This window comes from Carassius carassius, chromosome 27 (assembly GCF_963082965.1).
Source record: "Carassius carassius chromosome 27, fCarCar2.1, whole genome shotgun sequence".
Classification (NCBI taxonomy): domain Eukaryota; kingdom Metazoa; phylum Chordata; class Actinopteri; order Cypriniformes; family Cyprinidae; genus Carassius; species Carassius carassius.
In genome coordinates, this window is record NC_081781.1 from 18,780,067 (window position 1) to 18,806,994 (window position 26,928).

At 41.7% G+C, this 26,928-nt stretch overlaps 1 long non-coding RNA gene across 1 annotated transcript in view; it reads right to left on the reverse strand.

The window, feature by feature from the left end:
* LOC132106965 (uncharacterized) overlaps positions 1–23,617 on the reverse strand; it is a 41,793-nt gene extending 18,176 nt beyond the window's left edge. Inside the window, exon 1 of the long non-coding RNA XR_009424212.1 lies at positions 23,333–23,617. This is a non-coding gene — a long non-coding RNA (uncharacterized LOC132106965). The remainder of the gene's footprint in view (positions 1–23,332) is intronic.
* Positions 23,618–26,928: the final 3,311 nt, after the last annotated feature.

Genomic DNA, 26,928 nt, shown 5'->3' on the forward strand with positions numbered 1-26,928 from the left:
GTACAGTTTCCTCGTAGAGGGAGCTCTGGATTGGAGTAGGGTCTCCACAACCTCAGTTGAGAGACCAGCTGCTACCAGTTGTGCCCCCTCAGGGGCCACACCCACAGCTTCCACAACTCCGGGCGAGGGTGAATTATCATGCCCTGCGCCTGTGAGAGTAGGTCTGTCCTGATCGGTATCTCCCACGGAGAGCCGTCGAGGAGCGAGACTAGATCTGAGAACCATACTCGGCCCGGCCAGAACGGGGCTTCTAATAACAGACGGACCCCGTCCCGGCGTACTCTCGCCAGAACTCCCGGAAGCAGAGCGATAGGGGGAAAGGCGTACAGACGAAGCCTCGGCCAGGTCTGTACCATAGCGTCCAGTCCCAGAGGAGCTGGATGAACTAGAGAGAACCAGAGGGGACATTGTGACGTCTCCTGAGTCGCAAAAAGGTCTACTTGAGCCCTGCCAAACACTCTCCATATCTGATCTACCACCCGTGGGTGAAGTCTCCATTCCCCGGGCCTCGGCCCCTGCCTCGACAGTATGTCTGCTCCCATATTTAACTTCCCAGGAATATATACTGCTCTTAATGAGAGGAGTTTGTTCTGGGACCACACCAGGATCTGGTGCGCCAGCTTGTACAAAGGGCGCGAACGCAGACCGCCCTGGTGGTTGATGTAAGAGACCACTGATGTGTTGTCGGTGCGCACCAACACATGGTGACCTCTCAGGTCTGGGAGGAAGTGCTTCAGTGCACGATAAACTGCTAGCATTTCTAGACAATTGATATGCCACGTTAGATGGCGATCGCTCCACAGACCACGGGCAGGGTGGCCACTCATGACCGCACCCCAGCCGGTGAGGGACGCGTCCGTCGCTAGTGTCACACGGCGACAAGGAGCTCCCAGCACCGGGCCCTGATTCAAGAACCAATGTTTCTTCCACATGTCTAAGGCACGGAGGCAGCGCCGCGTGACCTTGATAGTGCGAAGCGGATTGCCCCTCGGGGAAAATCCCTTGGTCTTGAGCCACCACTGTAGGGGTCTCATGTACAGCAGGCCAAGAGGTATCACGTTGGACGCAGCTGCCATCAGACCCAACAATCTCTGAAATTGTTTGACAGTGAGTGACTGGCCTTCTCTGACTCTCTTGACTGAGATGAGGATCGACTCGATACGAGCAGGGGACAATCGTGCCTGCATCGCGGTCGAATCCCATACTACGCCTAGATAGGTGGTTCTCTGAGCCGGAGAAAGTACACTCTTCTTGGCGTTCAGTCTCAAACCCAGCTCCCCCATATGTGCGAGAACGACATCTCGATGTCGAACCGCAATCTGCTCTGACTGAGCTAAAATCAACCAATCGTCGATATAATTGAGAATGCGGATGCCCTGCGTGCGCAGGGGGGCCAGAGCCGCATCTACACACTTTGTGAACGTGCGGGGTGAGAGTGCGAGGCCAAAGGGAAGTACTCGATATTGGTAGGCTTCGCCCCCGAAAGCGAACCTCAGAAACTTCCTGTGTTGAGGAAGGATGGAGATATGAAAATATGCGTCTTTGAGATCTATCGTGACAAACCAGTCTTCGGACCTGATCTGAGCTACAACATGCTTGATTGTGAGCATTCTGAACTTCAGTCTCATAACTGAACGATTTAAGACCCTCAAGTCTATAATCGGACGCAGCCCCCCATCCTTCTTTGGAACTATGAAATACCAGCTGTAAAATCCGGACTCCCTGTCCTGAGGAGGGACCACCTCGATGGTCCCCTTCTCTAATAGGGTTTCCACTTCCTGTTCCATAACCAGACCCTGCCCGGGGCCCACTATCGTGTGAACGACCCCGTTGAATATAGGCGGCACGGAGCCGAACTGAATGCGGTAGCCTTTTTCTACTATATGCAGGACCCAACGAGATACATTTGGCAGTAGTTTCCACGCTGCTAAATAATCTACTAAGGGAATCAGTCTCTCGAGACTGACCTCTGGTGTAAGAGACCCCCGCAGGGGCGGCGAGCGTCCCAGCCCCGCTACGCGCACGGGCGGAGGATACTGAGAACGATTCTCGCCAGGGGCCGCTGCGCCCTGGAGCACTGGCAGGGTTGGCAGAACGACCCCTAGAGGGCACTGAGGTGGGACGGGCACCGTGGACTGCGGCGTGTACCGTTCTACCCCAGCAGAGGCTGCCCTCTGAAACCCCGGGCCATTGGCGTCAGGGTTTCTTGGCCGAGGACTTCTTAGCTTCGATAACCGCCCTTAAATCTAATTTGGGCTTAGAAGACCTCGGCCTAGAGCGTCGCTGAGACTCTCGTTCCCGACGCGGAGGAGCACGAGAGGCGACGCTCTGCTTCTGGGCCTCGCGGTGTGAGGAGCTAGGGTGCGGCTGGGGCATCTCCTTCCCAGATGCCCCGAGGGAGCGACGAGGGAGGAACTTATGGAACGCCGCCGCCTGTTTGCGGGCCTCCTGGAACCTGTCGACGACAGAATTAACTGCGTCGCCGAACAGGCCAGTCGGCTGGATCGGGGCGTCCATGAGGCAGACCCTGTCCCGTTCTTTCATATCGGACAGGGTCAACCATAACTGCCTCTCCGCGGCCACCATAGCTGCCATGGACCGCCCAATCGCTCGGGCGGTCTCCTTGGTGGCGCGGAGGGAGAGATCAGCGGTCCTTCTTAATTCAGAAATATCATGGGACTTGATCTCCTCTCCCTCATCTAGCTCCTTGAGCAGGTCGGCCTGGTACGCCTGTAACACCGCCATGGTGTGCAGACACGCACCAGCCTGACCTGCAGCCGCATACCCTTTGCCCACCGAAGCCGAAGTCGTTCTTAGTGGCTTTGAGGGCAATGCCGGGGCCTTCAGAGACGATGCCGCGCCAGGGGACAGATAGCTCGCAAGCGTCTGTTCCACCCGGGGCATCGCTCTATAACCGTGCTCTCCCATCCCCACTACATTTCCGTAGTAATCAGACGAGGGGATGTAGAGGCGGGCCGAGAATGGACGTTTCCACGACCTGGCGATCTCATCATGCAGGTCGGGAAAAAAATGGAAGGCCCCGGCTGGGAGGTGGCTGACTCGCGCGCAGGAAGCGTTCATCCAGCTTGCTTCTCTGCGGTTCGGTAGACTTTTCGGCGGGCCAATCGATACTTAATTTGGCCACCGCGCGAGTAACCACCTCTAAGAGCTCCTCATACTGTAGCGAGTGGGGTGGCGAATCCCTATCGAGCGACTCCACATCGACCTCCTCGGAGGAAGAGAGGCGGAGCGTCGATCCCTCACCCTGAGTGGAAGGAACCGCTGTGCGTGCTTCTGACTCTAGGGATTGGGTGCCGGATCTGGCAGAAGTGGAAGGAGATAGGGACTGGCCCGTCTCCATTCCCTCTACCAGATCGACTTGCGAACCCCACGAGTGCAGCCGCCGTTCTGCCTCGACAGAAGCGGGACCAGCACCGCGGGGAACGCTGGCGAAGGCCCCCTCCTCGAAGAGGGCCCTCCGGGAACGAAGCAGCCGCACCGACATTCGCTCACAGTGCGGGAAGTCGGCCCCCTCGAGAGCCGACTCAGCGTGCTTCGAACCCAGGCAAACCACGCACAGGTTGTGTGTATCCCCACCCGTTATATATCTCGGGCAGGGAGGAACACACAGCCTATAACGCGATTTGGAATCGCCATCTGAGTGCTTAACTTTCGCCTTGCTTTTTGGCATGTCTAGGAGCTCTTTTAACTGGACAGACAACAGTAAATAAGACTCACAAGACGGACAAATGACATTCACACACAGAGCGCTTGCTGAAAGACGCGAAGCTGATGCCAGCTGCGTGGCACGTGCTTTTATAGCTTCCTGGTCGCTTACGTCACCAAGTCGGTGACGTCACGCCCTTCCATTGGACTGATTACACATGATATTCAGAGTCGCGTACGCTGAACGCGTTCCCCAAAGCGCTTCGACGCAGCTCGAGTTCCTGAAGAGGAACAAGATATGTGTTCTTAGTTTAACACTTCTCAGTTACTATTTGAAAGAGAATGGAGGAGAAATTATCTGATAGTCTGTCTGTGGTTGATTAAAGCAAAATCTTCTTCATTTTCACGTATGATTTAGACAAATTGCTTGGTGTGAATCTTGTCGAGTTTTGCCTTATTAGGATATAATGCAAGTCACTTTCACATCAAATAAAGACATGATTTCATTGCCTCTGAGTTTATTATAGTACAGGGAGGGATTATTTCCATGAATGGCTAGTCAGCTTTATTTGAAGACATTAAGGACTCTCTAAACGCCTCATATGAAGCAGTTAATAGTATTTCAACACTGCACATATGTTTTCAAATGCAATGCTAATCACTGGAGCCCAAACGTTTGTGGGATATTATATGTTTTGAGATATGGCAACATTACATGACATTAGCTAAACTTAAATGAGTTTCAAATGACTTACCTCAGGCTAAATATAAGTCTATACTGCATTGAGATGCATTAAAAGATAAAGACAGCAATTATGAAGTAAAAGATGATTCTGACTGCAGTTTTGCTCTCTTGCTGACACACAGACGCACACACATACTTTGAAAACACATCCCAACACTCCCAGCCTAATTACAGGGCCATGCAATAGCTCTCCTCAGGGAAGATTATATAGCTCTATTTCTGACAGGTAAAAATTAGATACCTAATGGAATGGAAGCTTTCTACGATGAAGAGGACAGTGAAAAAAAAATTTACTTTTTAATTTAAAAGCCCCCTAAATTAGATTTTAATTTGGAGAGCACCATGAAAAAGCTAATAGACTAAATCAGCTAGTTTTTGCCTCCGTTTATGTGTGTGTGGGGGTGGGTGTGTAAGGATGTGGGAGTGGATGGATGTTTGTACGACTTGTTCAGTTTTCCTCTGTGCTTAAAATTTAATGAAGACTGTTCATTAACAGTCCTAATTACAATACACAGAGATTTTCCTCATCAGTCTTCTCACAGTATAAAACTTTTGATTGAAGAGTTTATAGTTGGTCATCAGCTTGTTGTTTTTTTTAATGGGGATTGGATGCTGTTTGCTAGAATCCATTATTACAGATGGCCATTTTAAAAAAAGGTTACTATATAAATTAATCCCTTTAATTCAGTTTAAATGATCACAATAAACATTATTCCTTTACAGAGAATATTGGCAGTGGAAAAAGTTGACAGCAACAATGGCAAGAAGAAATACTCTAGAAAGATACAACTTAAACCCAAACATTAAATTTCTGTGTGTTAACATCATGAAATGTATAACGTGAAACATCAGTAAACAATTAAAATCTTGGTAAATGTTCTTTTCTACGATACTTTGAATCCTTCAAGTTGCAAATTAACATTTAACAAATATAACTGAACATTAATGTATTAACAAACATAAATTAACAAATGAGAAAGTGTATTTATAAACTAACAAATGTAGACCAATAAACGGATTGAGCTAATACAAATGAAACCTTATTATAATGTGTTAAAAGTGCCAAAACACCTAAAATTGTTTAAAGCCATCCAATAAGTTTGGAACTGATCATTTAAGTCAATTTTTGCCATTTTTATGTGCAATATGCATCTGATCGTCAGTAAACACCCTCATACGGCACATCTTTGCCACAGTCTTACATGTTATTGCAGAACGTAGACACATGTATCGAATTACTTCGCCTATGACTTGCTATGAGATGGAACATGCAGTAGTGCTAATGTAATAAGCTCAGTACCAATCACTGATGGACAGCTTGTGTACATTTACAGTGGTTTGATTAAATTAGCAGTCGCAAGAGCGATCTCATGCTTAGTCATATTGCATTCCTACAGTTTTAGAAGAGCGCACAGCACCACGGTGCATAATAGAAGACCACACTGAAAGAATAGGCTCGGTTCTTGAGAACCAGGGCAGAAAACAAAAAAGAAAAAAGACACATAATTTGAAAGAACAGACTGTTACTGGAGAAGCGAGATGATACTAATGCCGTAATGACAGAATAGATAGAATAGAACTTTTTCAGCCCGCGGTGCAATAAAGATGATCACTTTGTGTCGACAGAAAGAGAGCACGCAAATCACAGTTAGCAGGTCAATAAGTACGATGGCACATCTGAACGACAGAGCCGCTTGTGTGCGCTCTGTAATGGTTTTGTGTGTGTGTGTTCGTCCGCTCTAAGCTCTCAAAACAAACACTTGCAATATGCCACGCATCTGCATGTGGACAAAAACAGTCAATTATTGTACAAATGAAATATGAGAATGAGAAATGTAGACAATTTCTTCCTCAAATCAAATGAACACAAACACGTATCCATTCCACAAAATGCAGAGTGGCTTCCCGAGGCGTTCACGAATAGAGGTGGAAAGATACAGAGAGGGAGAGAGCAAAACAGAAGGGGAGACAAAGCGAGAAAAATGTGGAGAGCTCTGGGAGGAGGGTTGTTCACACAATGCCAAAAGCAGAGACGTGCTGCCTCGCCGCAGGCTGACGCAACAGACAGTGAGGTGGAGGCATTCAAAGACGATGGCAGCTACAGCCTTAAAAGTGCAGAGTTTAGATTGTGCCAGCATGGTGCACGCTTAAGAACTTCATCAAGAATTGAAATGCAGATGCTCTGTGTGAAAACAGACACACAAAGGAACATGCACATTGAACACTCCACCTCGACTGGGGTGAATGTAAACAGAGTTTCACAAACCTGTTGAAGAGAGCAACTTGATAGAAAAAAATTTGACCCTCTTTATGTTCCCAGCGCACATCCCTGGATTTAATGTGAATGATTCATTGGTGCAAAATTGTCTGTCTGTGTATTCTTTAATCAAAATATAACAGGGTCAATGGCCTGAAAATCAAGTTTTTTTTTTTTTTTTTTTTTTTTTTTTTTTTTTTTTATTTAAAGGTGCTGTATTAATGTCTATTTTCGCTCTGAAATGTGTCATGGCACAGAAGTAAATAAGTTTGTAAATAGCAGTTCACACTTCAAACTTTAACTTTTGTCTATTAACTAGTCTCTCAGACTGGCCAAGCTGGTATTAAGTAAGTGTCCAAGACCCCTTCAAAACCAACTAAAATGACCTGCCTTACTGATTAACTACAGATTTAACTTGTTTTTTAGACATCTATCCAGCTTAGATTGCTCACAGAAGCAATGTAGGGCCCTAACATACACAACTCTGTACAGTATAAACTAATTTAATATCTAGGACAGAGAGATACAGTAGAGAGAAAGTGAGAGAGACAAATAAAGAGGCCATATTCTCTCCTTCCGCTTCATTAATGCAGTCAGTCAGTTATCGCAGCCATACCCAACCACATCTGAAGTTGTCTGCATTAATCAGACACATGTGAGTCTTATAACAGAAGGGTTTTTGGCAAGCAGTGCAGGTCAAACTTCGTACAGCTCGGGATATAACTACCTTCAGGGTAATAACATATACTCCACACATATACATTTTCTTTTCAATCATAACATCATATTTTGATATTTATGAAAGCCTGGCACACTGGCCACATCCTAATACATCCACCAGACTAAACTGATAAACAGTCGCATACAACAAACCTAATGAGAAGTGAAATTATTATGAAGTATACCACCATATTAACCCCCATAAATACTGTTATTGCGGTGCTGGAGAATATCATTTCGTGATTAGAGGGGAACTGCAAATGCCCGCTGCATTCAAGCTTTCCGTCTGCCATCATAATTAGATGACGGTTCTGGAGCAGGAAAGGTCTCGGAACCTGAAGTGGAGGTTTGATTAGGGATGCATAATGTAAACCCAGCGCTGATGCATATTGATGTGGGACTCTAGTGTTACGTGGCCACCTCAGATACTTCCCGAGTTGATTCCTGCACCCCCAATTATCTCCAAATGTGTCTCGCTGATTGAGGAGGAAGGAAATGAAAGCTAAAAGAACATCTAACTGTCTGGAGGTGAATTAAAGAACATCAGGCTTTTACAGAGAATGCACACAAATAACTTTCACTTTGTCTATTGCAGAATGTGGCCTTTTGTGTGGCAGTTCCACAGTCTGATACCACCAGTTCCATTAAAAGTGTGATAATGACTAAAAATACTGTTCGCAGTACAATGGGGAGTTAGCTGTCATGCTTCTCACACACACACACACACATGCACACACACTCTTAGCAAGGTCTATTGAGGGACTCTCTACTCTGCAGTGGTTTGATGATGCGTTCTAGTGCAATTCTTGTACCCTCTTGTACTTTAATAGCACTTAAAGCCTTATTAAGTAGTTGAAACACTATGACCTTAATTGTGTGCACTGTCAAAGCAATTCATTGACATTTTACTAACAGAAATGCACCCAACAAACTCTTTCTCAAAAAAAAAAAAAAAACAATAGAAAAGCCATTGGCCATTGTTTACTATTTCTTTTAGCATTTAATATCAGATGCTCGCAAGATACTTTAAAGGATAAAAAGGGATTATTGTGAAACATATCCATACTAACATGTTAATACTGTGATACCACATACAAAAAACATGGAACATTAGACTTTTTTGTAGTGTTGCCACTTGGCAATGCTAAAACAAATCTACAAGATTTAATGCGTATAATCATTTTAAGGCTGAAGTGATAAAGGCCGGATCAAATTTGGAAATTCAATTTGCGAATCCTTGGAGTGACCTCAGCAAATGTGATATGGAAATAACAGTTATATAAAGACTCAGTAATGAGTCTGGCCTTTAAAATAGATCACGATGCACTGTTATCAGAGCTGCAGATACACTTGGCCTTTTGACATAAAACTAAAGTACATCAGCTGTGGTGGAAAATATTTCTATACAGAAATAATCTACCGTTTAAAAGATTATTGTCTGTACATATTTTAAACATCTATTAGAGGCTGAATTAATTTGATCAAAAATGCAGTAAAAACTGTAGAAATTATTACATTTTAAAATAACTGTTTTCTATTTTCATACATTGTAAAATTTATTCCTGTGATGCAAATCAGAATTTTTAGCAACATCACAGTACATTAATGATTTATTCTCAAGAAATGTTTAATATAAGTTTTTTCTTTCTTTCTTTTTTACCATTCGATGATAAAAGTATTTCATTATTACCTTTTATAACAGTAACTAACATGCCTTCACTGTCACTTTGGATCAATTTAACGCTTCCTTCAATTAAAATAAATTCTTTAAAACAATACTGACCACCATAAAATGTGTATTTTTATTGGATTTTTTTATATTTCACCATCATTTCCTTTCATAAATCTGTTTTTCACTTGATACAAAAAATAGTTACAATCAGAACCTATAATGCATCAAAATTAATATTGCTAATCATTGAGTTTTTTCTTTGTAAAATCAACAGTTGGTATTGTGTAAACAACTACTGATATTTAAAGCATTAAAATCTTGAAAATGAAACAAGTTTTGGTTGCTATTATCAAACTTAATATTGGAAAACAAAGTGAAATCAAAAATATATAAATAAATATATATATACATAATATATACATAAAGTATATATAATATAAATATAGAATATTTTTGACTGTGTAAGTTTTCTAATTGATGCCCAAGGGTTAAAACAATAAAAAAAAACAAGCTGTGCTTAATATTCATTCTCTAAAAAGAACTCTTAATATCTCACACAGTGTTGCTTCTCTAGCAAAATCTATCTTGTTTTAATGATGTTAAGATATTTTTTACTGGAAAACAATACGAAAACAATGACTCTTGCAGTAATATTAGAAGTCTTTGAAGTCTCCTGAATCACCACAATGAAGCATCTTACAAATCTTATTAGCTTGTTTTAATTTAATAAGTTAAAACATAAACAGGATGGAATTTGTGTCATCATCAGGATGTTCCCGCAGTGGGCTTTAGCACTGATGGACAGGAAAAGCTGCAGCAGGAGTCTAGTTAATTAAACTGATAACAATGTCTGCCTCATTACTGAAAAATGCTGTGTCATGCTCCTGATGTCCGCTATTGATCACCGCTGCCACACGGCCCAACAGATGCACTCACTCACACACACACACACACAGACACACACACGATTCCCTTGAACACGCTTCTCATATTTCTGCTGGCTTGTTCTCTCCTTCAGCTCACACCACCTCTACCTTCATACGCTCTCTCTCTCTCTCTCTCTCTCTCTCTCTCTCTCTCTCTATCTCTCTCTCAAGCACATACACACACGCAGGTTTTGACAGCACATTCATCACCTCCTCTATTTTCAGTGCTTTAATTAGCTCTGCACTTAAAGCTGCTGTCATTGTGCCTCTGTGGCACATGGTGCTCGTGTCAAGAGGCGTTCATGCATATGGCTGGAATTGGTGTGTTTGCACGTGCGTGTGTGTGTGTGTGTAGGTGTCGGGGGCTTCACCTTTGCCAGGGGGAGGAGATGAAGTGAAACGTACTTATCAACTTGTTCAATGAGCCTCAGTGAAATTTGTTAACTTTTCTGCTTGAGAAGAATGAAAAACAGCATTTGTCTCAGTTCTTCCTGTTTCATGTGCACCTCTCTTCTTTCTTTCACTGGTATTATCACCTTTATCATGTTTTCTCGCATGTTTTCTGTTTTCTTCTTCTTGATTTTTCTTGTTTTAAGCACAACCCTCACTACATTTCGTTAGATTTATGATTAAAAGTAAAAATAAACAATGTGAAAATGAAGAAAATAAATACATTTAATAAAATATATATTTTATTCTGTATTTTATATATATATATATATATATATATATATATATATATATATATATATAATTATAATTATAGTATAAGTATGGTATGCCATGTTATCGCTGAAACAACATTTTTTTTTTTTTTGCAATTGGAGAAAGAAAATTACATTTTCAAAAAAATATTTTTTTACATATTTTACAAGTTGTTTTAAGTAGTCTTGTTTTAAGTTTTACTAATTCAGTTACCTTTGCAGTAAACATTTAAATGCAAGCTTCTAAATTTTCCTATTTACATAACAAAAAATAAAAAAAATTAAATAATACCGCAAAATCATTAAGTTTATCATAAGTAATGTCATATAATATGCTTACGTAATAGGGCAAGCACACAAAACAATACTACACAAATGAACAGTGCTAGAAAATGTGTATTTTAATGTAGTACTCACTGTAGAGTGAGAAAAAAAGAAAAATTTGAAAAAAACAAAAGGTTGCCGGTCAATTCAATTCTATAGCTGTGACTTTTCTTCACATAAGGCAATAATATTTTTTCACTTGGTATGAAATGGTATGAGTTTAACACTGAATGAATCTGTGTCTTCAAAGATAAACGTTCCGTTTAAAAACTCCCGCAGGTATTCATTAAAATAGTATAATTGCTGCAGTGTTAGACTTGAATTGTCTGTAGTACTTTGCTTCTCTGATTTGCTTCATTGCTCTGAAAACATTCATTTATTTGTTGCTCTATTAGAGAAAGCTTGAACACAAACATCTGTCATGAGCAGTGTACCTGGTTCGCAGTGGACCAAATGCCAATCAAAATACTCTCCTGAATGTTCATGAGGAAGAAGAGATGGAGATATAGCTCTCTTTTTTCCTGAGCAATAATGGTGGAAATGTTCAATAGCCCTTTTGTAGCAGAGACTTTTAAGTTACAAATATTGACTTCCTAAAATATACTCACCCTGAGAAATATTCACTGGAGTACAAAGTCTGACTACAATATTAAAACTGCTATATTTTGTTCTGTTCTCTTTTAAAACCTGTTCAGAACAGACTGAACTTTAGTGAGAGCACAAATGCACCAGTCTCTGTTCAATATGGAGAAAATTTCTCAGAGAAAGAGCTTTTGAATGCCAAATATATTTATTAAAGACACCAAAATGATAGTCTCTGCATGGCAGAATTTTCTCATCAAAACGAAAAAAAAAATGGAGTATCATCTATGAATGCAGTCAGGAAGGCCACATATGAACTGCTATTAGGAGTATGGCTAAAATCACATATTACCTTTAAAAGAATAGTTCACCATTAGCTGAAATCCTTCAGGCCATTCTACATTATGTCTAGCATTATCACTTGCTCTCTAATGCAGTGAATGGGTGCTGTCAGAATGAGAGTCCAAACAGCTGATATAAACATCAGAATAATTCACACACAATTATATACACACACACAACTCCAGTACATCAATTAACATCTTGCAAAGGTGCTAGCTGAGTGCTTGTAAAAACAAAAATCTAGAATTACCATCACTTCTCTCTAAAATATCAATAATCCAATCCAATGGTGGAAAAGTGCTTTTACTGTTGTCCTCTTATATTAAAATCCACCATATATTTGTTTAGAACTATTTAGACTCATTTTTGCGGACGAGAAAGCAAAGAAATTTAACTGAAGAAATCCATATTATGGATAAAGGAATTGTATTTCAGCTAGAGAAAATGGTCTGATGTGTGTTTTTATATATATAGGCGGAGTAATTTCTAAGCAAATTTTCATTTTTGGGTTAACTATTCCTTTTATGATATTGTTTAATAGTTAGTAATTAAATCAGATTTTCAACAGTTAGTAAAAAAATTTATAAATAATAAAAAAAATCACTAAACAAACAAATTTTTCAGCAAAAGTTAATTTTTGGGGGTGAACTATTTTTAAATTTTTGTATTTATTATTTATATTTTATTGGAAGAAAAAAACCTTTAAAGGAACTCTCCACTTAAAAAAAAAAAAAAAGTAATAAGCTCAACTCCCCTAGAGTTAAATGGTTGAGTTTTACTGGTTTCAAATCCATTCATCCGATCTCCGGCTCTGGCGGTATAACTTTTAGCTTAGCTTAGCATAGATCATTGAATCTGATTAGACCATCTAAAAATCTAAAAAGACTGACAAAATGAACAAGCAGCCAACATAGCGAGACAGTCAGACCGCTTCAGCTTAGACGTGTTGTGCTGCTAATGGCATGGTTAGAAAGCACTTTAACATTAAACAGATTTGTTACGAATGTAGCAGCAGGGGATTTCCCCCTCTCCTGTTTCTGTTCGTCATTGCCCTTATATGGGAATGGGTGGATGAGGTAATCAGGGCCAGCGTATTTAAATGGTTAGACAAGAAGCCCTAGAATGTAGGCTTGGTCACACCCGCCCCTCTTCCGGTTTCACTATAGTCCAGGTAAGCGACGGAGGTTATGCACGGTTTCGTGTGGTTTTAAAGTGTTTAGACTGTTTTTATCTTTGAAGGATTGCTGTAACCGTTTCGTCTGCGTACCCTGGGAGTTGCGTCGAGCACTCATAGAAAGCTTTGAGGTATGACGGCGATCACGATCTGTTGTGATGTGGGTTGTATGGGGTTAGTCAAGTTTAATGTGGGTTATTGTGTGTTTTAGTGGAACATTTCGCGAGTGCATCCTGACATCGTGATGTGTGATCCGTGATGTGTGTGTGATTCTCGCGGGGTACGTATGATTTAGTAATGTTTTGTATTGACGATTGGAGTAGATCCTTGTCTGATTGTTATGTTTTGTTTTGCAGTCTTCCGCGTACCACGTGATTTCATTCAGGTCGTGCTGCTGTTTTTCTATGACTAGTTTATTCTTTTGTCCTTCGTGAATAATTTTGTTAGGTTTTTCATGACTTTAATAGTCGCTGTGTGTTTTTGATTTAATTTTATGGTTTGGGTTACTGCTATTTCTGTAATTGAGTTGGACTGATCAGTGTGATTTGGGCCGTAGTGCCGTGTGGTGCTATATTAGTGTCTATCTAACGGTCATCCATCGAGTATTTTGGGGTCCTCACTGCAAATGAGGTTGGACCGATTATTTATCACCTGTGTACCACCTGATCTGATCAATCATCATAATTGTGATTGATGTGATTATCTTGTATGTGTATCTTCCCTACTAATCTTTTTTTTGTTTCTTTTTCTTTGTTTCGAGTCAAGGCTGAGTGTGCCGAGGGGGAGGCTAGTCACCTGGGTGAACACATTTGCTGTGAGGTTGGAGCACCAGGGTTTGAGCACCTCTTCATATGTAGTTTGCCATGCACACATAAATGGTTGAGAGCACAATTGTTTACAGCTAGCTTGCCACCCCTAACGGGAGCTTAAGCCTTGCCGTTACATTCTTTTTGTAGTAGTAATTTTTCTTGTTTGTTTTATTTTGTGGGGACGGTACATACATTTTTGTTTGGTTTAATGTTATTCAGTGCTTGAAAATCAGCAATGTCTGGAGGAATGTTCTTTTAACATTTGATATATTGTGTATTGTTATAATAAACTTGCCAGTTATTTATATTACAAACAAATGGTGCTAGTGGGATATTTTTCCTTTTAAATAAAACCATTAATTCATTGGATGAAGCGACTCTGTCTTTTCTCTGCACCACCGAACCTGGGTCCTTTATATATTTCCTTGGGTGCAATTCCCAGGGTGGCGTAGTCTGTGCTCTTTTGATTTAGTTATACCAAGAAAAATCATACCGCTCTCGTCACAAACTGGCGTAGTCGGCAGGATGGTTGCATTGTAAAAGCAGAGACGTGGATTCTGTAATCTCATATTGATCATTTTGTTTGAAGTTATTTCCTTTTTTTTTGTTTTCCTTTTTTTTGAGTATTGAAAAACAGCAGCCGACTCTGACTCTGAGGTGATGCTCAAGCCCTGGACTAATTGAGGTCCCTTCTGAACGAACGTCTTCCCTGAGTTTTTTTTTGTGTAGTTTTTTTTTTTTTTTTTTCTTTTTGGTTTTGTTCTGTTTTACAGTCATGGAGGATGAACTGATACAACTTAGAGACATGGTGCTACAACTAAGAGCCGAAAATGAACGTCTGCGCCAGGAGCCGGCAGCAACCGCGTCAACGGATTCTATTCCGGCCCTTTGTGACAATACTGCAGCAAGGCCATCTGTAAGTATGGCTGCGGAAGGTATTGTAACTGCTACTGAGAGACTTGTTCTTATCCCACGGGATAGAAAGTGCCCTATGTTCCGAGGCAACTCTGGTATGAATATTGACGAGTGGGTTGAGGAGGCACGCGCATGTATGCGAGCCCGTCATTTGACTCCTGTTGATCAAGCTTTCTTTTTGGTTGATCACTTAGAAGGTGAGGCCAGGGATGAAATTAAATATCGTTCAGATGCAGAGCGGGGAGACCCGGAAATCATTATTAAGATCTTGCAAGAACTGTATGGCTGTTGTCAATCATATGTTGCATTGCAGGAGGCTTTCTTTTCCAGGAAACAGCAAGAGGGGGAGAGTCTTCATGAGTTTTCTTTGGCTCTGATGCGTCTTCTGGACCTGGTAAAACATGTTGCACCAGCGGGCATGTTGAACTTTGAGGTGCTATTACGAGACCAATTTATTGAGTATGTTTCCGACTGTTCACTCCGCCGAGAGTTAAAGCAACTAGTGCGTCGCCAGCCCGCAGTTACCCTGTTGGATGTCAGAGGGGAAGCTATTAGGTGGGAGCGGGAGGGCATGCCTGGGGGGCATAGGGGTCGTAGTCACTCTGTTCCATCGGTCTATGGCCTTCAGTATGGGGTTCAGGGGGGTTCCTCTACCATGCTGGGTAATGGTGCATTAGGAGCAGAACTGGGGGATCTTAAAGCTATTCTGAAACAACAACAAGATCAGCTTAATCAGTTAACCCAAAGTATCGCTCTACTTCAGAACAACCAGAGGCATGTTAGACCGCTCCGTGATGGCCCGGTAATTTGTAGGAGATGTCAGCGTCCGGGGCACTTTGCAAGGGATTGTGACGGTGCAAGGGTTCCTTTTCGCTCCCGGTCTCACTCTGTAGCTTTACCTTCCCCCTCCAGTACTAGACCATTGCCCTCCCAACAGGGGTCGGAAAACTAATGCCCACCGAGCCGTTGAGCCACAGCTCGGGTGGGGCCCTTATAGGCTCTTGTGTTAAGTAGCGTGAGCACCGCAGCCAATTTAATGTCCTCTTGCCCCCATATAGACATTCTTATGGGTGGACATAAGGTGTCCTGTTTATTGGACACCGGTTCTATGGTGTCCACAGTTACCGAGAGTTTCTTTTTGCAACACTTTAAGACAGGGAGTTTACAGGCTTGCCGTTGGCTTCAGCTTAAGGCTGCTAATGGGTTGGCTATTCCTTATTTGGGCTATCTAGAATTGGATGTTTTCTTGTGTGGTAGGATTATACCTGGTTGCGGCGTGCTTGTAGTAAAGGACCCTCCTGGTGGTGCTAGTGTCCCAGGGGTCCTTGGGATGAATGTAATTAGCAAATGCTACGAACTTTTGTTTTTTCAACATGGGCCTGCTTTATTTGAGTTACCAACCGTGTCTCAGGCACCTGGTCATGTGTTCCAAGCCTTGCAGCAGTGTTATCAGGCAGGTGTTGAGCCCCCCCCTGATGTGAAGAATGTTGTTAAGCTAAGTCAGGGGAGGGTTCAGCGTATTCCAGGGGGTGTGACCAAGTTTGTCAGGGCAACATGCTCAGATCACTTATCTGGTAGTACCGCCTTATTTGAGCCTCTCGACTCTGGCCTACCTGGTGGACTGTTGGCATCTCCTTCGTTAGTCCAGGTGTTTGGGGGTACAGTTGACGTTCCTGTTGTAAATGTTGGCACTACTGATGTCTTGCTTTACGCTCGTACCCAGTTAGGTTATTTGCGGGGGGTGGATGTGGTCAGTTTGCCTAAGGGCGTAGCTGAGTTGAGGGCTATTGAAGTAGCTGGTTCATCTCCCAGCTCAGTTCGGAGCCAAATAGATGCCCTTGATTTATCCGAGCTTAGTAGGGAAGAGGCCCAACAGGTTAGGACATTGCTGGTTGAGTACCAGGCTGTGTTCTCAGCTCATGAGGGGGATTTGGGCTGTACCAGCCTTATATCCCATGAAATCCCCCTGTTAGATGATGTCCCTGTCCGGCAACGTTATAGGCGGTTGCCCCCATCTGAGTATGAGGTTGTCAAAGCCCATATCAATCAACTTCTTGAGGCGCAGATTATTAGGGAGAGCTGCAGTCCCTATGCGTCCCCCATTGTGTTGGTGCGGAAAAAGGATGGTAGCCTTCGCCTCTGCGTGGACTACCGCCAATTAAACCAAAAGACTCGTAAAGATGCTTTTCCGTTACCACGCATTGAAGAATCGTTGGACGCTCTTTCCGGGGCCAATTGGTTCTCTACTCTCGATTTAGTCAGCGGCTATAATCAAGTTCCTGTTGCCGAGAAGGACAAAGCTAAGACAGCCTTTTGTACTCCTTTTGGATTATTCGAGTTTAACCGTATGCCTTTCGGCCTTTGCAACGCCCCAAGCACATTCCAGCGCCTCATGCAACGGTTGTTTGGGGAACAGCACTGTCAATCTCTGTTACTTTACCTGGATGATGTTGTGGTCTTTTCTTCCATTTCACAGCATCTGGAGCGATTAGAGGGAGTGTTAAGCCGACTGGGACAGGAAGGACTCAAAGCCAAGCTGGAGAAATTTACCTTTTTTAAGCAGGAGGTTGGCTATTTGGGACATGTGATCTCCAGCGCTGGCGTCTCCACGGATCCTGGGAAAATCGAAGCAGTAGCCCAGTGGCGACGTCCAACCCAGGTGGCAGAGCTGCGTTCGTTCCTTGGCTTCACCAGCTACTACCGTCGCTTCGTGGAGGGCTTTGCGAAAATGGCTGCACCCCTACATAAGTTAGTAGCGGAGTTGGGGGGTACGAAGGCTCGGAAAAGGACCGGACGGGACTTCGCTGCGGCCTGGACAGAGGCCTGTGAGCAGAGCTTTGAAGGACTGAAAGCTAAACTCACCTCCACTCCAGTATTGGCTTATGCCAATTTCGCATTACCTTTCATCCTAGAAGTTGATGCTAGCCATAGTGGCTTGGGGGCAGTTCTATCACAGGAACAGGACGGTAAAGTCCGGCCTATAGCCTATGCAAGTCGTGGTCTTCGCCCCCCTGAACGTAATATGCTTAATTACAGTTCAATGAAATTAGAGTTCCTGGCCTTGAAGTGGGCAGTTACGGAGAAGTTTCGTGAGTATCTCTTGGGACAAAAGTGCATCATTTACACTGACAACAATCCTTTGAGTCATCTGGCCTCCGCTAAGTTGGGAGCAACAGAGCAGCGATGGGTGGCCCAACTGTCATGTTTCGATTATGAAATTCGATACCGGTCTGGCAGAGTAAATAGGAACGCTGATGCTTTATCCCGGCAGTATGTGCCAGAGAATACCACCACCTTCGTTCCAGAATCTCTGCAGCAGACCGGAGTTGTACTACCATCCCAGGTAATCCAAACAGCCATTTTTGCTTTACCCCATCATTCTGCCTCTGATATATGTTCTCTACAGTGGTCAGACCCAGATATTCAAGCTATTTGGACTCTTCGCAAGCAGAAGATGTACCCTAGCTTGGTGACGCGTCAAGCCCTATCCACCCAGTCATTGGCGTTACTACGGCACTGGGATCGACTGGTGGAGAGGGATGGGGTATTATATCGTCGCACCCTTCGACCTAACGGGGGTGAGGAGGTATTTCAAGTAGTTCTACCAGCAGTGTTAAAGCAAGATGTACTCACCCAGTTACACCATGACCATGGGCATCAGGGGGTAGAACGGACTATGGAGTTGGTCAGTCGACGCTGCTTTTGGCCGGGAATGGCTGTGGAAGTGAAGCGCTGGTGCCAAGAATGCGAAAGGTGTCAAGTGGCGAAGCATACGAATCCGGCTACTCCTAGTTTCATGGGACATCTTTTGGCTTCACGGCCCAACGAGATTTTGGCCATGGACTTTACCGTCTTGGAGCCTTCACATAATGGCCTGGAAAATGTGCTTGTTGTGACAGACATTTTTAGTAAGTTTACAGTGGCCATACCTACCCGGGACCAGAGGGCCTCTACTGTGGCCCAGGTTCTCATGACGGAGTGGTTCTGCAAGTTCGGGGTGCCTAGTCGTCTCCACTCCGATCAGGGTCGTAGTTTCGAGGGCAACCTGATACAACAGCTTTGCTGTCTTTATGGGATTACCCGATCACGTACCACACCTTACCATCCTGCTGGCAACGGTCAATGCGAGCGTTTCAACAGGACAATGCATAATTTGCTGCGCACCCTACCTGCCTCAAGAAAGAGAGACTGGGCCTCCTGCCTTCCGCAGTTAGTCTTCTGTTACAACACTACCCCACATCAGTCGACTAGTGAGTCCCCACACTTTTTGATGTTTGGTCAAGATCCCCAACTACCAGTAGACTTCTTATTGGGCAGAGTGCGGGAGTCAGAGGCTGGTACGGTACATGACTGGGTTCGAGAACATGAGGCCCGACTGCAGGTCGCCTTCGAGGGTGCTAGAGGGAGACTAGCAACTGCTGCTGCACGCCGCAAGGACTATCATGATAAGAGGGTGAAGGAAATGCCACTGTCTGAGGGTCAGCGAGTTTACCTGCGTAACGTGGGTGTAAGGGGACGTAACAAAATTCAAGACCTTTGGAGCTCTGTTTATCAGGTATTGAAGGCACCCAAAGAGAAGGGAGTGGTGTACTCAATTGCACCTGTGAACGATCTGGGGAAGGTACGACATGTACATCGGACGATGCTGAAAGCTCAATTGCAGCCAGAGCCCCAGGACATCCCCCAGGATCGACCATCAGTGACAGTTGGGCCACCCGAAGAGGAGTTTAATGATGACTTGTGGCTTGTAGTACCTACCAGTTCGGTTGGTCCCAGTTCAAGTGCTGACCCTACGAGATATTCCCGTACTCCTTCAACAGTACCAGAGGTCGCCTCCGGTTACTCCAGATGCCCAGGAGGCAAGGCCGTCGACCCCTCCGACTGCCCTGATGGATCATCTTGGCCCAACCTTGTCGGAGGAGACTCGACCATCTTTACGACGGACGGCTCGCTCGACTGCCGGGCAACACTCCAATTTGTACCATCTTCCGCAGACTGCACAGGGGGTCGCTGGTGGGACTGTTTGCTCTTCTAGGGTTGTGTCTCAGGCTGTTCCGGCCTTGTTTAGGCCCTGGCATTAGCCTGGTGGCACCGCGTCGTAGTCTGTCTCTAATGTTCACATTTGAGTTCTTATCGTCGGGGCGCCGATAAAAGAAGGGGGGGGTGGAATGTAGCAGCAGGGGATTTCCCCCTCTCCTGTTTCTGTTCGTCATTGCCCTTATATGGGAATGGGTGGATGAGGTAATCAGGGCCAGCGTATTTAAATGGTTAGACAAGAAGCCCTAGAATGTAGGCTTGGTCACACCCACCCCTCTTCCGGTTTCACTATAGTCCAGGTAAGCGACGGAGGTTATGCACGGTTTCGTGTGGTTTTAAAGTGTTTAGACTGTTTTTATCTTTGAAGGATTGCTGTAACCGTTTCGTCTGCGTACCCTGGGAGTTGCGTCGAGCACTCATAGAAAGCTTTGAGGTATGACGGCGATCACGATCTGTTGTGATGTGGGTTGTATGGGGTTAGTCAAGTTTAATGTGGGTTATTGTGTGTTTTAGTGGAACATTTCGCGAGTGCATCCTGACATCGTGATGTGTGATCCGTGATGTGTGTGTGATTCTCGCGGGGTACGTATGATTTAGTAATGTTTTGTATTGACGATTGGAGTAGATCCTTGTCTGATTGTTATGTTTTGTTTTGCAGTCTTCCGCGTACCACGTGATGTCATTCAGGTCGTGCTGCTGTTTTTCTATGACTAGTTTATTCTTTTGTCCTTCGTGAATAATTATTTTGTTAGGTTTTTCATGACTTTAATAGTCGCTGTGTGTTTTTGATTTAATTTTATGGTTTGGGTTACTGCTATTTCTGTAATTGAGTTGGACTGATCAGTGTGATTTGGGCCGTAGTGCCGTGTGGTGCTATATTAGTGTCTATCTAACGGTCATCCATCGAGTATTTTGGGGTCCTCACTGCAAATGAGGTTGGACCGATTATTTATCACCTGTGTACCACCTGATCTGATCAATCATCATAATTGTGATTGATGTGATTATCTTGTATGTGTATCTTCCCTACTAATCTTTTTTTTGTTTCTTTTTTTTGTTTCGAGTCAAGGCTGAGTGTGCCGAGGGGGAGGCTAGTCACCTGGGTGAACACATTTGCTGTGAGGTTGGAGCACCAGGGTTTGAGCACCTCTTCATATGTAGTTTGCCGTGCACACATAAATGGTTGAGAGCACAATTGTTTACAGCTAGCTTGCCACCCCTAACGGGAGCTTAAGCCTTGCCGTTACATTCTTTTTGTAGTAATAATTTTTCTTGTTTGTTTTATTTTTTGGGGACGGTACATACATTTTTGTTTGGTTTAATGTTGTTCAGTGCTTGAAAATCAGCAATGTCTGGAGGAATGTTCTTTTAACATTTGATATATTGTGTATTGTTATAATAAACTTGCCAGTTATTTATATTACAAACAAATGGTGCTAGTGGGATATTTTTCCTTTTAAATAAAACCATTAATTCATTGGATGAAGCGACTCTGTCTTTTCTCTGCACCACCGAACCTGGGTCCTTTTTATATTTCCTTGGGTGCAATTCCCAGGGTGGCGTAGTCTGTGCTCTTTTGATTTAGTTATACCAAGAAAAATCATACCGCTCTCGTCACACTATTAATAACTGACAGGCCTCTATAGAACCCAATGTTATATGAAAGAGGCAGATCTCAACGGACAGATCTGTGAGCAGGGGAAAACATGATTGACAGGTCCATGTGACAACTCCACTAACTTCATCATTGTAATTTCATTAGAGTCAGTGGGAGTGCTTAATTTACAGTATTTATAAATGTTTGCGAGTCCATAACAGTTTCGTCTCTCACCCACTTCCGGAGACTTTGAGCATTAGCAGCATTCAGTATCACATTCAACAACATGCTTAAGATCAATCAGAGATGATTGAGACATCACACAGACAGATGCAAACACTCACATGTACACAAACAGAGAGACTTTAGGCGGAAAGCATGAATTAGTTTGTTGGTGTAATTTATCTCACTGTCGGCTAATTTAGCTAGTGTTCTCATTAGGCTTGGCTGTTATCAGATAACTCTGTCACTGTCATGTGAATCATTTTTCTTAAAGATTATCTAATTGTTACAGTGTTTTTTCTTAATCTGATTCCTTAGTATTCTTTATCAAATAAATGTCGGGGGGGGGGGGGGGGGGGGGGAGATTACCAATAATAATGGTTATATTTTACGGACAGAGGGGAAAAAATTCATAAGATGGAAAACTTACAACCCAGCTCATCAAAAGGATAATGACTATTTGTAATTAAAAGCTTGGCACACCCACACTTTCACTGTCAACCTTCTACAAATGTTTATTATAGTTGCAAAATTATTGAAAATCATATTAATAGCTTAGTTTACAAAACCGTGAGAATAAGAATACTCACTCAGAGGCTTCCCTACAAATGATCATAATGCATCACTTTGACGGAGTTTTCCAGTTTTTCAGTTTTTTTCATGCTCTATTTTAAAACATACATTCAAGCTTCCGGATGTTTACTTTTTAAATAAAAAGCAAAACACAAAGTCTCCATTAAATAATTTATGCAAAAATTCGGAATTTTACAGATAAAGTCTGCAATTTATAATTGGCACAGAAATTATTTATTTTACAAAAGAAAGAAAGAAACTATACAATACAATTATTTCATAATTTACACAAACATGTATAATTGTTAAGCAATATATTTAATATTCCTAAAAAAATCATTATTTTACAAAAATGAAATTCAGCAAAACAAAAATTTCATTTTTCATGAAATTTCTAATTTCATAATTTGCCAAAAAATATATATATATATTTATATAAAAACAATTATTTTATACAAAAAAGTCTCAATTCCATAACTTGAAAATATTCATTATTTAAAAAAAAAAAAAAACTTAGTAAACCTAAAAATGTCTCAGTTTCATAACTTACACACACACACACACACACACACACACACACACACACACACATGCACACAATCATTATTTTACAAAAGCATAAAAGTAGATAAAAAATAGATAGATAGATAGATAGATAGATAAATAGATAGATAGATAGATAAATGCATAGACAGGGTTTAGCCTAAAACAGGATTAATCAATACTTCAATTAGGTCATAGAAGTAATTTTTATAAGCATGCCTTAGAAAAAGCATAACTGATGTTGATCTTAAGACAAAACAAAGGCACTGGCATGTTTTAAGATCAGTCAGTGCAAGTTTATTTCAGCTAAAACAGCTAAGATTTGCATTTTAGTCTAGGACTAGGCTTAAGCCTAGTCTGTGAAATTGGGGGTTAAACAAATAATAATAATAATAATAATAATAATTCAATCTTAACTTTAAAAAAATTGTTTAAAAAACATCTAATCAGTTCATAATCAATAGCATTTCTCAACTAGCATAATCATACAGTGTATGTAAGAAACCGTAAAACAGAGACAAGACCTTTTTTTGCAGCAGATAGACTCAATCGAGTACACTCATTCCGTTTCTCGGCAGATTCTGCATGTATTTGGTGCACATTAATAGTCCGTGCACCGTGGAAGCAGCCATCAGTGCTCTCGGGGCAGAAACAAGCCGTTTGATGGAGTACTGGGGACACACACATGCTGACTGCTGCATCAAGGGATTGAAGTGTCTTTGAGGGCAGATGTGCCTGGAGGCCAGAGAGACCGGCAAAGACTTGCTGATTGGATGGAAACGGAAGCAAGAAAAGGACGACTCTTTCACCATCACAAGTCCGGCATGGACAGATGCCAGACACTGAGACAAAGACAAACTTGGCTTGCCATCAGTGAACTCATCCTACAATCTTGCTTTCTTTCCTAGATACATTGTCTGCTGACAATAGCACAGGAAGTGAGGCTCCGTTCACAGTGCAGAGGTTACAGGGTTGACATCTCTACACCGACCCTGCAGACAGGTGCCCCGCTGGGTTTTATTGCATTTGCTGCATTGTAATTTAACTGAATGACTCCTCAAAGATTGAAAAATGATTGACAGGTGACAGAAAGAAAATGAACTTCAGGAGAACAGCAGCTATAAATTAAAGTAACAAAGATGCCTGTCAAAACAACAGGAATGGAGAGCGCCAAGATATGCGGAAACAGAGATGGAGATGACAGACACCGGTGGGGTGTGGGGTTTATTTTCTTTCCAAGATTTTTTTGAGCGTGACAAATATCCAACTGGCATCCTGTATGTAAGATTGCTTAAAAACACCCCAAAGGAACATTATGAATAAAGCATTCCTGGCACAATCATTTAACAAAACAAAAAAGTTTGAATTTTGGAAATGACTAAAAACATTCCCTGTCGAACCTCTGTAAGACCGACGGCCAACCTGCCTCTGGGCTCTTCCTGAGTCTCAGCTTCGCTTTCTCTTATAAACATACTCCAGATTGCAAACTGCAAACATTATGACAATCAAACTAACAAAACTCACTCAAGTCACTCAAGTAAAATGAAAGCAAAAAGCTGTCAGAATGGCTAATCAAAGCGGCTGATAAAATCTGTGACACACCTTCAAAAGCAACAGACTTGACAGACACAATCTGAGTACAAAGAATCACAGGCATAAGAAAAGACACAAAATTATGTTTGAAAATAGTGCTTTCTTTGAAATGATCAGAATCCAGGGGAACGAGTTTGTGAACGTTAATGAAGCTGCTTGAAATGCGTGAAAAGGGAGAGAGGACACATGCAAGAATGCATTTTTAAAGATGAAAAATAATAAACAGAAAGGGTATAAAGAGCTCAACATTTTTGCTGTGTTATTGATTGATTTTGCTTTGATTTCATTCAGATGTCTTGGCAAGAACAGTCTTTTTCTCAAACACGTTGATAAAAGTTACATACAGGAACAGTATGTTCACAGATTCTCTTTATTTGTTTTGCTATAGACTTGTCTTAAAGATGAATAGATAGATAGAGAATAGAGAGAGAAACTATCCATTAGCATTCCCAATCATCTCAATAATATTAGTTCTGTCATGACAGCTCTCGGAGGGATTGGCATGGTAATGTATATGACAATGTTAATGTATTTGGTCTTGGCGGAATAGATCTGCTACGTTGCAGTACTGAGTACTGAGACTTGCTACTTCCAATACATCCACAATATGCTGCTGTGAGCATGTAAGAAATATTGCTGCAGCAAATATAACACAAGAAATAACCCCCATATACCATACATGAATTACCTCATAGCAGATCTATACCGCCGTGCAAAGGCAAAAGACTGTAACTTAGATTTTTGTCCTAAATGAGTTATTGATATTTTTGGGACATTCAAGACGTCCTTTATCATGTGTATAAGTATCTTGAGTCAATTTGTTTTTTTGTGTGTTTTTTTAGGAGAAAATAATGGGTCATCTCAACTGTAACTTCGATAAGCCCCAGAGAAGCCAAGGCAGAACACAGTTTAACACCAGTTACCGTTCTTTCACTTTGTTTGGAATGCTCAAAATGAGTCAAGGCATTCTGACTTTGTTTAGCCACGTGTCAATATAAATTTACGGTGTCGGTTTGGAGTTACACGGTGTTCTGCCTTTCTTTTACTGTCCATTAAAGTTTTACAGTGTAAAAAAATGAATTAGATAGATTGAGATCTACCAAACCGCTCCATATAACAAAGCACTGTAAAGACTATATAGCTTGGCAGCAATATGTAATTGTGAATAACCTTTGAAGATTTTTTTTTTCTTTTCATAATTCAGATTATTCACCAGGCTGTCACACACACAAAAAAAATGGTATCCACAGTGTCCACTCATGTTTAACTTTTAGTCTGCTTGTTATGGTCCAAAAAAAAAAAAAAAAACTTAATACAGTCACATTACAACATGCAATAGCTTATATGAGACAGCCCATGATCACTAAATTGTATACAGGTGTTACTATAATAATTTTATAAATGGTGATTTTCAACCAAATATTGATAATGTGGAAGTTACTTCCTTTTGGCTTGGTATGACTTCTCACGTTTTGCAGGCAATGCAAAGGCAGAGTACATTAACTTTAAAAATAGGGGCAAAAATTTTGTTTGAGCTCACAATTTGTTTATGTAGATCATTTTCATTATTAAAACATTTCATTATTAAAACAAATATCCAGTGTCTTACCTATAATTAATTTGGCTGGGCAAATAGAAAACTTTAAAGGCCTTTTTTTTCAGTTTCACACTCTAGCGAGTTAAGGTCTTTTGCCTTTGTAGGGCAGTATACAGGTGGAGCTGGGGAAGGTGGAGGGTTAGATGCACTGCTGTGTCAAACTCTATTCACATATTTGAATGTTGAGCAGTGAGCTTGTTGGCTACCAATACAGGAGAGAACCAATCGGCTGTACCATGTGATAATGATGTCATTACGTCAGATTGAGTTAGACCTATTGGACTGCATCAGAGCTTCATGCCAGAACTCTGTATTTGCTATGCAATACATAATTTGAAATGAGCTGTGGTTGCCATAATAATTCTGTAAAAATACAGTAAAAATTTTAACATATTTACAGAGATAAGATTTACTTAGAACTGTAGATTTACCATTTAAAAATTGATTTTATTAAAAATTAATAAATAAATAAACTGATACTTAAGACATTTAAGAAGCACAAATGTGCCATTGAAAAAAACTTTACTTCCAAAATAACATTTAACAGTTTTCTACTGTAATATTACATGAAATGTAAGGTTAGATCAGGTGAAATTGAAATATGTATGTCTATTCTATGCTTTTAAGGGCCATCTATACATAAAAGGTGACCTGTAGATACGTTACTTGCGATCAATATATCAATTAATTAATAAACTAAATGAATTAGCCAAGTTTGTTAAAACTGCAAATGTAAAATTATACATCTAGTTTTATCATTTTACTTATATGATTATCATTTAAAATATAAAAAATCTTTTTACATGTATTATTTTTTTTTATTAATATACACACACATATTTTTCCAAAGGAAACATTTACAGTAACAGAGTGTCAGTTATACAATCTGCCTCTGCTAAGAGCATTTCAAGTCACTCTTGCACAACCTTA